Below are 13,878 nucleotides of genomic sequence, written 5' to 3'. Positions count from 1 at the left end.
GAAGTTCATGAATCATGTGCTTTTGACTTACAGCAGAAGTAGGCAAGGAGGGCAATATCTGTTTCTGGATTTCATGCCAACTTCTGGTCTTAATTATTTAATTAGCCCCAATATTTCCACCATATGATATTTTAGCTACATGTCTTGAAAGGTACATGAATGACAACTGAAGATTCTTCATGTGTCGCTATATAAAATGCTATACTGTGATATAATTTATGAGTGAACCAGTATTGGTGTACACAGACATTTAGCTCATTTACCCAGGATAACTGGTGGAAACAAAAACCTGCATACACACTGGCCCTCCAGGACCAGAATTGCCCACCCCTGATCTACAGTATCTTGCTGCAGCCGGAAATCCAGTCATATTAGTAGTAATCCAAGTCACTTCCAGCCCATAACCCACTGCGTCCCCACCTGTTAGCCATCTATCATCCACCATGGCCACAGCTTATAAATTATCCTGTGCATCTTTTCATCGGTAGAGCTGTATGACTCACCAATGTCTTCCACTGTGCTCTTATCTTCACATCACCTGTTCATAAGTTTAGAATAGGTTACAGCTAGTTATCAGGAAAGGGCCTACATCAGTTCCAGAAGGGGATTCATAGGAGGGTGCTGAGCTTTCATGTGACTATTACTATTACTGACATTACTACTACTACAACTGATACTACTACCGTGGCTGCTGCTACTACCCCTGCTACTGATACTATTACTGCTGCTGCTGCTACTACTACTATTATTGATACTACTGCTGCTGCTGCTACTACTACTGTGTCACACGCCAAGCGTGGCACCCCTGGGAGGGAGATGTGGCAGTACCGGGCAACACCCTTGTCTGTCGTATGGAGAGAGAGAGAGAGCGCACCCACACAAATATGAAATAAAATAAACAGACACCTTCACCCTTCCCCTTCACGGGTTCCGGGAAAAAACAATTAACTAAATCAACAAGCTAAAATAACAAAGACAAAAGAAAGTACAACAGAGCAGCAACTTTTCAGTTCCCTGCTTTGTAGCTGACCCGCCTTCCCAGCCAGGTCCAGCTCCTCCAGCATCCCAGCTGAGGATTCCTTTCTTTTTAAAAAGGAATCTGAACTGTGGAGAGCAGCACACCTTTAAGCACCTGTGCTGATTAGCTAATGCAGCCCAGGTGTGTGTACTCTCTCCACCAGCCGGCGCAGCCGAGACCAATCCGCTTCTCCATACTGCTACTGATACTATTACTGCTGCTGCTCCTACTGCTACTACTACTACTGCAACTACTGACACTATTACTGCTACTGCTGCTACTTCTGCTACTACTACTACTGCTTCAACTACTACTACTGATACTATTACTGCTGCTACTACTGCAACATCTACTACTACTACTGCTGCTGCTACTACTACTACTATTATTATTTGGTGCTATTACTATTTGGTGCTGGCGCCTTATTGCCATTGTCCCTCTTATTCCACAGTGCTCTTTTTTTCTTCTTGGAAGAAAAACTGATATTTTAACCACAACTTTATCTTTTGGCAGATTCAGTTTTAGGTGACTGAGGAGTATGTGCACAAAATTAAACATTGGCACTATATCGGAGGGGAAATGTTAATACCTGTGGCACAGATATGCATGCTGGAAGGTTTTCTTGCTGGTTTGTTTTTTTATCGAGTACAGTATTGACCCCACTCCTAAAAATCATGCTGATTCATGACTTTGGGACATTATTACCATAAAACACCTGGTTATAATTAGAATTGAGGTACCTGTTTCTTTAATCAGGAAAGATTAAGTGAAGAACCCCAGGGAGGACACTGTTAGTACCCATTCTCTGAAAATGGGGAGTCAAATTAGGGACAATGCTAGACATTTCACCATCAGATAAGAACTGTAATAGGCCCTACATATACTGTTTCACAGTTATCTATACACAATAAAACACAGTAACTCAATAAAAAACAGTCACTTTAGGACACTGGCTGCAAGCATGAAACAGTTTGGGTTTAATCCAGCCAATCAGCTTCTCAAAGCTCAGCTTCCCAAATGTATACTCCCTTCTCAGCATGGCCTCAGCCAGGCTGTTAATCAGGTTTGAAAGTGGCAATCATCCACTGCTGCAGGAGGAAACATCATCATCCTTAGGTGCTCATAATAGTTCAATAAAAGAAGACAGGAAACATAAAAAGAATTAAAGGGTGTCCTGTGTGCAATAAACAGCACAAAGGAACAACCAAGAAGTCATGGAATAAGTACAATATGAAAATAAAGGCATGCTATGAACAAGCACAAAAAGCACAGTTTCCTGAGTCAAATGGATTTGTGTTTATTCATTTATTAATTCCACATCCTTTTCCCTCATCTAGCAAGGGAGAAGAATAGTGGTCTCAATTCAGTCTGCATGAATTTAGATGATAACTAATCTCCAACTGCACTTTGCCAGGGTCTCATTGGGTCAGGTATCACTGTGTCGACTTGTCTCTGAGACTAAAGACAAAATCCTTTCTCCAAAGGTCAGATTATCTGCATTATGAGTGCACATCTCAGATCTTATCTGAGCATTAGCCCACATTTAAGTCTGTGGACAAATGGCGACAGATGAGCAGACTGAGGAAGAGAAAGACTAGAATGCGTGCCAATCAGTGACAGTGTGCTTATGTTATGTGTCCTTTCGTGTAATGATGGCTGTGAAAGTAGTTCCGTGGGCTCTTACATCTTTGTATGACACGAAGTAGATCCTTTTCACTGACAACACAACAAAGTATCAACAACTCAGAGCCTCACAGTTCTGGATGCATTTTTTCGGTGCAGGTAATTAAAACATTTACTCAATGATCAGTTTTTATTGGTATAGTTTAAATAGATGTTCTAGCATGCATGGCATCTTTTATCACAAAAATAGGTATTTAAAACTTTTAGTAAATACCGTAAATATGCCTAATGTTTTTGTAAACACTTCCCCTAAAGGAAATTTTTGTTACATCACAATCCTTGGTTTCAAATGACTCAAAGCAAAATATTTAATTGGCAAAACATTTCACTGTTCAATATTCATAAGGGTTGGATTTGGCTACATAACGCAAGATTAGTACCATCAAAGTGTGTCAGGTTTACAAAGACTATGCAGCAGTACTTTTAACTTCAAAGGCATGACCCCTGTCCCCCGTCTTCTAGGAGTCTGGTCCCTGGAGACAGTCCCAAATTTTCAGTAGGACACATGTTGGAACTTTATTAATTTAGGAACTGCCGCTCATGGTGTAGCCATAAAAATCATTTTCCTCTCTGTGCAGACTCTTTCAGATGCAGTCATTACCACAGGTCAAGTGATAGAGAATATTTAATTGAGGATATCAATGGAGAAAACACAGTCAAGCTTTAAGATCCCTCAAACTATCCATTACCATGCACACAAAACATTTTAGATTAGATTCTGAACTGATATGTGTTCATGTGTATAATATTATCTATCATATATAAATCTTTGGTGATAGGCATCAGTGAATATGGGGTTTTATTCCTTTAGAAAACATTAATTGAATTAGTCTGAGCAATAGATAAACTTGTCTAAATGTTAATTTGCTTAATATTCAACTCCTTCATCAAAAAGTCTAGTTTTTATAGGTTTTTGGTGGGGTGTTAAAGCAATGTGCAATGTACATTTGACCTTTATGTAGATACAATCTAGTTTAACAATCTCTTTCGTTAAAGTTAATTCCCAGATGTATATTGCACTGTTATTGCTCAGCCTCAATCGGTGGGTGGATGAAATTTGTTTTTGTGTATTCATTGTCTGACCTACTCCTGCATACAGAAAAAAAACTAATGATTACTTCTTTATGGGTCCCTATAATAATGTTGTGTACACAATGAAATGAAGGACCAGGCAAGAACAATACAATCCGAATAAAATCAAAATAATAAAAGACTGGGTCCCACTTTATTTTAAGGGCCCTAATACATTTGTACATTGCAACTACAGTGGTAGATACTGTGTATCTTTTTATATATCATATAAACATATTGTTAGATTGTACTTGTAACTGTAAAACAAGCTCTATTTAATTTTAAACTGCAGATTAAAATGAACAACATTCAATCTCCTGTTGCAACTGCAGCTTATCTATTTACCTTTCTTCACCAATCTTTTTTCATTTAACATTAACTTAACCAGGTTAGTCCCAGTGAGATTAAAATCTATTTTGCAAGTGATTATTATTTAAAAGCAGTCTAAAAGCAGTTAAATATGGAGGAATGTTTTAATAGTGGATGTTTTACAAATCAGGGGAAAGACAAATAGATATATCCATTACACAACCACAGCTTGTGTTTATTGATATTATATGATATACACCATTGTTTTCTCTAGTCTATATGCCATTGTTTGCCTTTTACTCTTCAATTTGCCACTGCAATTCCAGAGAAAAGCTCTGGCAGTCATTTCTTCTACTTCTCAGTAAACTTCCATTAGGCTAGTCTATTTTACTACTTTAGAATACAGCTCTATCTTTATCACTGTTTGTATACCAGTGGATGAGGGAACCAAGCTCAGCCCCTCCTGATGCACAGATAGAGTTGTAGGAGGATAGGTCAGGGCCAATTCTCTCCATCACCTCTGCCACTCCTGGAATTCAGCCTCAAACGGCCATCTCCAGAGGTTCAGCTGCTTAACTGAACAAGTCCCCCTAATCTTGAATCAAACAGTGGCCACTCCAACAACAAAGGGGACCCCATCTTAGCCAGTCTTGGCACACCATTCATACAGGCTGCATTCCTGTGAAGTCAAGAATGTGTAAATCAAGCTGAAGGGGAGCAGTAATGTTTCTTCACTGGTAATGTTTCTTCACTGTTATCACTTGCACACATTTTTTTCTGCCTCTTTCTGAGCACTTCATGTTTTTTAGGGGTTGGCTGTGGAATTAAATATGTCTTCACAAACCACCAATGCTTCCTAAGAGATTTCTTTGTAAAAGTTGGTATGTTTTGCTGTATCTGTCCTACTGACCTGTGTGCAAAATACAGACATCCTCTCATATCCAGTTCTCTTACCACTGGGTTCCTAAGGTCAAAGCAAATAAACAATCCATTACACAAAACTAAGAACACTTGTGCATACATTGTTCAGCTAAGGTAGCAGCAGGGGTAGCAATAAATCACACTGTTCACTGTGAAATACAAATAACTGAGGGTGCTGAAAAACAAAATGGCCACTAAATGATTTTTCTCAGGATCTAAAAATAATCACAGAATGACAGTTTTACAATTGGAATTGATGTGGTTTGATTTAAGCTTTGTAACAACTCTGGACCAAAGGTGAGTATGCAACATGTTTCGCTACCACTGTCTAATGTTTATACACCTCTAAAAGACATTGAAGACAGTTGTTTATTATTTTAATTAATACCATTCATCCCCCTACGTTCATTGAAACTGGGACTTGATTTAATTGTCAATAAAGTTGTCAAAAATAATATATAGATGTTTGGTCTGCATAATGTCAATATACACAAGAACCAGCAGGGGGAGATCAGATCTACTGTTTCTGTCACTGCAGAATTGGAAAATTTGCTCTCCGCACCATATTGCTAATACTATAAAAACTAATTATAATGATATTTGAGTACAGATTATACTATCAGTTTTATAAGGAACTTGCTTGTTTTGAAGTAATACTTGTTATGGAATATTTTCAGCATGCAATATCTAAAGATAAAAAATAAATAGTTCTAGAATTTGTCAGAATAATTGCATTCATATTTAAGAAGATTGAAATCCTCAAAGATGTGAAGGCACTGAAAATCATAGAATAATCAATCTTTTTTCACTGTCGTTCTCATTCGAACTGAATAAGAGTCGCAGACAGCACTCTCACTATTTATTCTGAACAACCTTTCCCATAATGCAATTTAACAAAATGGGTAACATTGATGGGTCTGAGCTGAGACATCTGCACCAGTTCATGGGGCTCATTCCAATTGCTTGTTTTATCTGTCCTTGCTTCCTTTTTTGGCCTTTCGTACTATGGCCGAACAGGTCAAAAATATGTGAGATTCATGTCTGGAATCATGTGTTTTAAATGTGTTGTCAACATGTTGTTTGGCTTTTTCAACACCTTGATAATGTACTGTAAATGTGTTGTTAAACAACATGCTGACAAAAATGTTGACAACGTGTCATTCCAGATTTCAATTTCACATATTTTGACCCATTTGGAATTCCATGGTTCATGAAAGAGAACAGACATACAGACACACACACACACACACACACACGCAGGGAATCAGTGTTGCACAGGAACCCCAGATTTAATGGCGTCAAAGTGGTTGAAGAGAGTGTGGCTCTAATACTCCCATTGACCTCAAAAATCCATATAATTACACTGTCTGTCTCACATGATTTCCCCGGGGAACATAACACACTGACAGGAGAACTGTAAGACCATAGTGTCAAAAACCCCAAACTCACTCCTGTCTTCATTTGATAGTGGCACTCTTTTGATCCTTATGGCATCTTCTACCCAATCCAAAGGGAATGCAAGCCCTGACCCCCTAACCCCCTTGTGGGGGGATGTTCCCACTGATCCAGGGATTCAGGGCACCCACCAACTCCTCTGGCACATCTTGTGTCTCCTCAAAATAAGCTCAACCCCCAACCCCATTGCTTTGACAGTGATGCATGGATTGTTCGGGAGATGAGAACTGTTTGTTTTACGAAATGGGATAAAGACGCAGGGCATTCAATCCACTCCAAAGATAGAAGTCTTCTTTGAACCCCCTAACTAACTTGCAGTGAGCTCACTTTGAAAAGGGACATACAATGACAAGGCATTCAAGGATCAGAGGGTCCCCCGTGGGAACTCCATAAGGTGTGTCACAGGTTCCCTACAAGCATTCATTATTTTACCTCAGACCTGCCTCATCACTAAATGAAATATGTATTCGCAATTAATTGCCATCCTATCATTTCAATCTAATTTATGAGAGCCTGTGGAAGTAGAAGGGATGTTCCAGGCTGGAGCCCCTTAGTTAATGCGTTTACCACCTGCCCCTTGTCAGGTCTGGTCCAGTAGCTCCAGTGTCTCCTTCACTGATCTGGGTTAAGCTCGCAGTTAAGCTCCTCTCCTGTGCGCTGAGGATCCTTCCTGTCTGGGGCTGGAGAGAAAGAGAGAGAGCACCAGAGAGAAGCATGGAAGATAAATCACAGGCCCAAATAAAAGAGGCAGCTGAATGCACTGACAGGTCCTCTCGAGGACCTCATTGTCCCAGTGTCTGTCCATGTGGAAGCCTGTCTAGGAGGACACTCCTCTATACGAGACAAAAAAAGAATGAGTCACTTCTCTCTGTGTACCAGATGGTAGTTTTGCATCTCTGTGCATTTTTGAACTGTGATTAGCCATCAGAGACACTAGTCAGATGCTATCATTTGCCCCTTAAGGCCTGCTATAGTAGTAAAGTCTTTTAACACGGAAGCTGCAGTGGACTGTTTTCTTGCTGTCACACAAATACACAGCAAAGACAAAGCTGTGAAGTCCTTGGTAGACATAAATATCCTGTTTTCAATTTTTTCCCCCCCTAGAAGTTACTTTCTCTACGTTCGTTATGCTTGCATTGGACAGTGCATCTATTGGGTACATGGTGAAACAAGCTTCAGCTTGTCTGTGTGTGTTTGAGACTGTTGTGGCACACACTTGAATGTTTTATTCTTTGACTATGCATGCTTGTGTGTGTGTTTGTGTGCGTGTGTGCATGTGTGTATGCATATAAATGCTTAATGACAGTATCCACAGAGAGAAGTTTTTGTGACGAGACTGACAGACGAGTATACTGTTAAATATCATTTATTTTATTGGCTGATGATTGATTGCCTGTGAGCTGTGGGTGAGGAACCATCCCTCATTAATGGCAGCCGAAAGCCTTTGCTCTGGTCTCTCTGTCTGTGAGGACAGTTGGCAGCAAAGCCCAAGCCATAAAAGGAAAATCACCCCACAAAAACAGGTCAAATGAACATGATGCCCTGTTCCATTTCCTGCCCGTGCTTAGCAGTGGTTCCTTTGATGTCCCTCAAGATTTAAAAAGTGCTGCCCCATACCACAAGGTGACTGCAAGCACCATGGTCTTCAGACTCAACATGCACAGGAAATGGACAATGACATGGGTGGAGCCTCCACAGGATGTGCTGGGAAGTGACAGTGTGCGAGTCAACAGAACCCTCTGGGGTGAAACAGGAAACTAATGGTGAAAGAAACAAAAAGAAAAAAAGAAAGATGAACAATATGAAGAGCTAAGAACACATTACAGCATGGGAGGACGCTATGTATGCCTTACACACGTCACATGTCAAATATTTTTCAGGCTCGTCCATTGTGGTGTAGTTTTTAAAGCTCAAACATCTACCGTCCCATGGCCGTATTCATCTCCTTGCCAGGAACCGAATGACCTCATCTGGTCTGTCTTCATTTCCTTGTTTCTTCCTTTCTCAGCGAAAAGCAGCCCACGCACCCTAGCCATGATCTTGCCTCCTATTTTCAAATCTTCTCCTGTCAGATCAGGCCAAAGGGCATGCCACTCAAGAGCAACTGCAGTGCGCTTGAAAAACATCGGATTTCAGAATACAACACGCAGCTAGAGCACCATCCATGGGACTTGTATGTCACTTGCATTTTACTTTGGCTTGGATGCATTTAGCATTGTAAAAGATTCCCAGGGACATCTAGAGCTATGTTCACACGCTTTCATTTTTTGGATATCAACCAGATCCCAGAGATGCTGACTGGTTGCTACAACCTTATGATTGGACCACCCACAGTTTATACATGTGATCTCAGTGCAACTATAGTGGAATTTTCATATCTTCAAAAATGTGGAGTTAGAGATTCGCACTGACTGTAGTCTGTAGTTCCATACATTTGTAACACTGGTATGCTACTTCCTGTACATGGTTCTTCAATTCCTGTACATTTATTAGTTGGTTTGTTTTTTGATTACTTTTCAGCAAGCTAAATAACATTTTTTTTTAACTATATTTTCTTTTGTTTATTTATTTATTTTTTTGGTTGTGGTAATTTGTGAAAACACTGTTTAAATTTGTCTGAAACACATCTTTTACATATTTCTAAGGTGAAGTAACCGAGATAATACATTATTTTGAAAGTTTGTGTAAATTAACTGAATTCTTACCAGCAACATTACTTTATAACCATTAGTATAACACATCAAGTGTCTTCTCTGTCGAGATTATTTAATTAAAAACTAAACATGCTCATTTACTCTAAATTAGTCTGATTTACTGGCTATTTTCCAATCTTATTTCTCTGTGGGGACCAAGATCCCATCTGCAAATGGTCTACAGTCCATGTCTGTTACAGATTTGCTTCATGGGTGTCTCACCACACACTGTTAGTCTTACAGTAAAAGAAATATGACTCTGTCCGTGTTAAGAATGGGAATTCAGTTGTGGGAACTGAAATGGTGCTGGTATTAAAACTTCAGGAATTATTGGAAAAAACCCAGATGCATGAGACTGACGTTCCACAGATAAGATCATGTAAACATTATTTAACACCCTGCTGATCGGTTGCTTGTAAGAAGCGCCACCACTCACTCACTAATGTGGCTACTTGCAAGTATCAGCCTGGTGAAAGACTTAACACCCTGCTCAGGCGGCACTTCAGAGACTCCCCCGCCTTGACTGCCCTCCCTACTGGTCTGTGTGCAACAGCTCCCCTGGGGCCCATGGTGGGCGGGCTGCATTAACGCCACGCTGCAATGAATTTAAGAGCTACTAATCCTGCATTTCAACACGCAACGTCTGGAGACTTGGTGATCTGGGGAACTACGGCAGACAGTGACATCGCAAATCTTAGGTTGTGATCTGTGTCAACATGTGCCAATGAGCCAAAGTTGGACCTGTTTAGAGCAGACTGGCTCTGATTGGATGAGAGCCAAAACCCACTCATATTGAAGCTGTATTCACACAAGCTCCCGGGGGGTTAAATTTTTAAAGACCGTTTAAAACATTTCTGGCTTAGTTAAAAATGCCCATTTGCAGAAGGGAGCTCTGTCACCAGGAGAGGGGGGGATGGGCACTGGGCCAAAAAGTCTGACCAGTTCCAGGTGCACATGTACATTTTATTTCAAACATAACAAACATGCAAAAACGGACATTTGCTGTATTATACTAATGGTCATTAAAATAATCCAGTGAGAGGGACTGTTTTTCAACCAGAGTTCAAATTGGGATCGGACCTGGCTAAGATCTGACAAATTAATGAGAACGAGTCTTGCAATCTTTTCTCAACAGAGAGGCAGTTTTTCAACAACTCTAGATGGTCTTTTAGAACCTGAGACATTAAATTAAGGATATACAGTATACAACAAAGCAAATGTACACTTTAAGCTTCATACCTCTCTTCATCTTCATTAACATGGCCATAGGCTGAGCATTAGTAATCTGCCCACTTCATTCAATATAGTACACCTGAGCAGGTGCATAGAATTCAGAGTTCTGTGACGGCGGTAACAAGCATTAATATTAAATTCATTCACAATGAAGCCTTCAGCTGTTGCTAGGAGACACCAGGAGTAAATATAATGTGCTATTTCACAGTGCACACCTGTGTGAGTGCCTTCAGCATCATCTTCAATTTCAGGTTAAAATTTAAAGGCTTTTAGAAAAAAAATGTAAGATCAGCACTGATTTTCAACAGTTATGCCCCCAATCTGGTTCTTAGTGCAGTCTCTGCCCCTCCCTTTTCCTGAGAGTAAATAAGGGAGTATGTGGGGAGAGGGGAGGCTCGACAATTAGCATCTCGTCTGAACTGATCCTTGGGGACGGACCGGAGTGTTATCGCAGCGCTGCCATCTGTGAGGCCTGGCTATGAGGGCCTGCGAGGAGATGGGCGGGAGAACAAAGTGCCTGGAGAGGGAAGGATTGCAAGAGTCCCCCCCAAACAAGGCAAGAGAAACAACTGGAGGGAGGCTAGGAAGCACAACAACAGGCAGCACTGAGTCAACATCATCACACAGCCTCTGTATTTATCAGTAGATAAATTCTGACCATGTAACATAAGAATTGCCCGGCGAGGAGTGAGGTGAAAAAGACCACTGGAAGAATTTCCTCAAAACGTACCATTTGTATTGTAAACATGGAGTATCACTACAGCATGTAGTGTCTAGTGGATATTTTTCTATGCTTGTTCCACGGGACTTATTCTGTGAGACTTTACTTCACTCAGGAACAAAGAAAAAACAGGGTCATTTAGATACGGCTTATTGCTTAATGGACTAAATTAAGCCCAAAGGAAGTTTTTTTTTGCCAGTCCAATCAAAATAATATCTGTCAAAGTGCACGTTAATGTGTTCACACACAAAGTTGGTTTTATTGTGAATAGTCTGCTCACAAGTAAATGGGCCAAAGCTCTGATAAGACCAATGAAAACTCTCGGACCTGATAGCATGGAGATGATGGGTGGTGGTCCGTTTAAACAGCCTCTCCCTCCTTACATCCACTATCCCATGAACCTATTAAACCTTAAAGTAAAGAACATTTTCTCAGTCAGCTCCTATGACACATGCTTCTGTGGATAACAGAGGTCCAAGCAGCCATTTCCCATTGTTCTGTTTGAGGAATCAATGCAAATGCAAACTTCTTTAAGATAAGAGTCTGAAAGGCTGCCAAAGAGGGATGTGAGCAGGATGTTTCCTGGTATGGGAATACACATGGGCTGCAGAACAAAGACATTGTACACCTGGACTTTTAGTGATGTCATGTCCTTAAAATTCTGTGACATGTCCGAGCTATTTGTTTTGTGTTGCTAAAAATAATAGCATTAATTACTCAGTCTGTCCTTGCAAAGCAAGTGTGCACTGCCAAATTCAGTTTCAGGTTTAATTTACCCCCCTTTCACTGACTGTCCTCGCACTCTCTCGTCCCAATTCAGAAGGACTTGAGTATTCAGAATTCTAGTACTCCTGGATCTGACTGTTGTTTATTGTTAGTATTTATTTTAGCTGTGTCTCAAATTTCGGGGCAAAAGACCACATTGTTGCAAACATTTTTCTCCGTTCCCACACAAACACACACACAGACACAAAAACACTGTGCATTTAATGCACATTCAAGCAGCATGGGTTATAATGTATTATTTTGAAGAGCCAATTCTCCATCAAAATCCAAAAAGAAAGAGCAGGAAAAAACTGATAACTCAAGCCCTGTAATTAAATTTTACTTTTCACAAACCTAATAAAAATAGAAATGATACAAATACTAGCCATTTGATGCTCCACATTGTATCCCAAATCATGTTATCATCATGGTATGATTACAGCCTGAAAACACTGCATAAGCAGACATATTGGCAACCGATCCTCAGTAAATCCAGACAGGAGCATAAAGGTTATGGTTTTCTTCTCATTATTATTATGATAAGTGACCAGGGAAGTCTGGGCGCCCTGTCAGTACTTGGCATGAGTCTTCCTGTTCGGTTTAATAAAAATACCAAAAGCGGCTTCTTATATATAATTTACACTAATCTTTTGGTTTCAATCCAAACTCACCCTGCTACTTGAACTGAGTGTGTAATTTGTGCTGGGCGGGGCGGTTTCATCAAGCTCCTGGCTGGCATCATTTATGTCCTGTTAAAACATCTAATTCACCCCTCATTTCGGACATGTGTGAGTGCAAGTTTCTTATTTCACAGATACACTTTCTGGGGGAATGCAGCGCATGTTCAGACAGATGTTGCAAGACAGATCAACTTCCCTTCCAACTCAAGAAATGAGCAACAATGCCCCAGGTTCTGAGAGTGCAGAGATTGTGTTCCAGTCAATGGTATCAGCACTGGCTTCATTAGTTTCTAAAGGTACTGGCAGAGTAGCATTTGTGCTTTGGTCTCATAGGTTGTGTGAGTGAAATGAGAAACTCAATAGTGTGAGATGTAGGGGACTTCAATAACAAATGTGTAACGCTTCTCTGCAACTTAGCTCACAGCTCCATTGCAGATGCTCTGTAAGTGATAAGTTGCCTGGGATACTGCATTTACTTTTTCATCAACAGAAACCAGTTTGTAAACTGCCTGGATCTACTAAACCCTAAACATTCCACAGTGTGTAAATAGCCATGCCTGTAAGATGCTTTAATCAGGGATGGTGGACCACAGACATACTACACAGACACAAACGTGGCAGTTCCATGACAGTGTCCTTGGCAGCAAGGCCCAACAGCTAACTGTGAGGGAGGGGAAGTGTGAAGACCAGATGCGACCAAACAGGGGATCTATAAGTTACCAAAGGGGCACTCCAGTAACCACGGAGTCTCGTGAGAGAGACAAAATAAGGGGGTGCTATACTCCTAAGGGACGTATCCCAAAAAATGAATAAACCCCTAAACGGGTAACTGAGGAAGGAGTATATAAAGAAAATAAAGGAACAGGGAAAAGAAAAGAAGAAAAAACGACTTCGACCCGAAACAGAGAAAAAGAAAATGTCTTTTCAAAAACAAACAAAAGACGTTCTGAGGCCAACTAAAACCAGGAGGGAAACTGGTTAGTAAGAGGCAGAAAGGTTTGTGCCCCAACGGTGACACAATAACCCCTTAAAACCGCCAACCTCAGAATCTGGACATATACCGTCCTAATACCTTTTTCCCAAAAAAACAAACAAACTGAAGTCAGAATTCTTTTAAATTTCTTTGTTCTTAAAATCCTTACACCTTGCTCAGAAGTACAACAGGGAACTGGCTAGAGCAAAACACGTTACACTCAAGCACCGTTCCACTGCCTACTGACGCTTTAAATACCCAGCCACAGGTGTGGCTGGTAATCAGCGGAAGATGTGAGCAACCCACAGGTGAAACAGATCAGAGGTAACCCTGCAGGAATGCACGGAATGTTCAAG

This window comes from Anguilla anguilla, chromosome 14, assembly GCF_013347855.1.
Source record: "Anguilla anguilla isolate fAngAng1 chromosome 14, fAngAng1.pri, whole genome shotgun sequence".
Classification (NCBI taxonomy): domain Eukaryota; kingdom Metazoa; phylum Chordata; class Actinopteri; order Anguilliformes; family Anguillidae; genus Anguilla; species Anguilla anguilla.
Note: the sequence above shows the minus strand (reverse complement) of the source record.